The sequence below is a fragment of the Phaethon lepturus genome, unplaced genomic scaffold (genome assembly GCF_000687285.1).
Source record: "Phaethon lepturus isolate BGI_N335 unplaced genomic scaffold, ASM68728v1 scaffold4329, whole genome shotgun sequence".
NCBI classification, from domain to species: domain Eukaryota; kingdom Metazoa; phylum Chordata; class Aves; order Phaethontiformes; family Phaethontidae; genus Phaethon; species Phaethon lepturus.
In genome coordinates, this window is record NW_010561073.1 from 74,898 (window position 1) to 77,142 (window position 2,245).

The 2,245-nt window shown below is 57.2% G+C and overlaps 1 protein-coding gene across 1 annotated transcript in view; it reads left to right on the top strand.

The window, feature by feature from the left end:
• ELFN1 (extracellular leucine-rich repeat and fibronectin type III domain containing 1) overlaps positions 1-2,245 on the top strand; it is a 9,445-nt gene that overhangs the window by 4,095 nt on the left and 3,105 nt on the right. The window lies entirely within an intron of this gene.

Below are 2,245 nucleotides of genomic sequence, written 5' to 3' on the forward strand. Positions count from 1 at the left end.
CAGCGCTTTGGGGCCTGCTCCTTGCCAGAGTTTGTCCCTTCATCCTGCTCACAAGTCTCTTCGGAGGGACACCCTGAGTCCTGACGGATGAGCACTAGGGCCCAGGAGCAAACCGTATCCCATCCTGTTATTTCAATATTTCAAAGCGATTTTGACAGGTATTCTTGCAAAAGGTTATGTTTGTTGAGAAAGGAGCTGAGCCAGGAGGACAGGGAGCAGGCTGGGATGTGCGCGAGTTCATTCCCCACGGATATTTGTGTAGACAACAAACCATTAGCAGGGTTTCATAATAAAAGGCAGGCAATTTCCCCCGGAACATACGCACTCCGCGTGAGCAAAGGCACATTCCTCCACCTCCTCCAGGTGCCCCAGGTCCTACCCGCAGCACGCAGCTTCCCGGGGCTGCCTCTCGGTGCGCGGCACCTGGAAAGGGGAGCGGAGCATCACCCCTCTCTTGTTTCGCGGCGTCGGGGCGGGTCCCTCACACCTGGGCCAAAGCAAACCCTTCAGCCATAAACCACCTTCCCTCGCAAACCCCGAGTGCCCCTGGAGAAGCGGGGCTTGGGCAGCAAGGGTGGACGGGGGAGGTGGTGGCGGGGCCTCCTGGTGCTCTTTGATGCTCTCGAGGGATCCTCGGCCGGAGGCCGGGGTGGTCAGCGGTGGTGGCAGTTCATGAGTCAGTCTGGGCTCAGATGCTCCAGCGATGGCAGCCACTGGTAGATACCGAAAGACCTTCCTCAGTCACTCCCCCCACGGAGACCCGTTCCCACGCCAGTTTGGAAATGACATCGTGGCCCTCTCCACGGCAGCCAGCAGAGCATAACGCCTCGCTGCGGAGGCGGCAGCGTGTCAGCGGCGAGCGCGTCTCTCCCCCTTGGGCAAGTCATTTTGCTCCTCTCTGCCCCTGTTTCCTCCTCTGCAAAATGCTTCCTGTGGCGTTGAGGGCGTAGGCTGGCTGGGGAGGCTCAATTAATTAATTGCCTGTCTGTGAAGCCCGTTTAGCTCCTAGAATAAAAGCCACTATAGAAATGCAAAGTTGTTAGTGGCATAAAGCAGCAGGGACAGATGAAATCAAAGCTTGATTCTGTTTTCACACCAGGATTTCACTGGTCATAAACCAACAGAGACCGACACAGGAAACGTGATACAGCAGCGCTGGCCTTTCTAAGTTAAACACTTCCCAGATGCAAACTCTCTGCAGTTGGAGAAAACGAGGGTTAGCAAAGATCTAGGCCCCTCCATCTCCAAGGTACCTCCAAGGGAGGTACCTGCACACGCAGCATCCCGTACCCACATAGTTGGTGGGGCCTTGCTGTGGGTCTCAGAGAGCTCCAGATGGCTCCTTGGGTGACGATGCAATGACCATGCTGCTGAGCACCCTCCAACCTCCTTGCCCTCCCTCCAAGGCAGGGTGCAGTCCTCGCAGCCGTGGTTCGTGTCCTTTGGCATGAGGTGCCACAAGATGAGCTGAGAAAAAAGCCAGACAAGAAAAGGGAAGTAGTCCCACTGTCCCCAAAGCCACCACCCCGTGCATGGACCTCCTGGGGTGCCTCTGCGCAGGGGCTGGTGAGCTCTGTCCGCAGCATCCTGCATCCCCCTGAGGCAGCTGCTTTACAGACCCCTCCGAGAGCAGAGGGAGAATTTCACCCCTGCGACCTGTTGGGTGCTTTTCTTCTTTATTTCATCTCCTGTTCAACCACCGAAGCTCTCAAGCTGCTTCTGCAAAGCGAAATGACACCTTGTCCAGTCAGGCTGTGCCCAAACCCATCCAAAGCAAGAGGGCTGCCCACCAAGCAGAAAGGAGGGAGCATGGGACGGACACGTCTGAGTGAAGGGGAGGGGAGGCCAGGGGAAAGGTTCTCCTTCATTTTGCCCCACTTCAAGGGGCAATGGGGACCAGTGAACTGGGAGCCAGCACAGATAGCCACCGATCCGGAGGTTCCCATATCCTGCCCTGGGCTCTGCCACTGGAGAGCATGAAGGGACAAGAAAGGCAGGGAGAGGGATGAGAGGCAGGGGGGGGGGGAGGAGTGGGAGGCAGAGGCAGGGGAAGGCAAAGGCGGTGAGAGCGGCTGTGCCCAGCACGGGGCACGCAGCAGCCCCCAGAGAGGCCAGCGAAGGCATCGAAGAGGCCAGCGAAGGCATCGAGCAAAGCTGCTCCAAGAGATATTTTTTTTTAATGAGAGAGCAGTTGTTTCCCTGCGGCAATGAAACAGAGAAAAGGAGCAGAGGGACCTATTCCTGC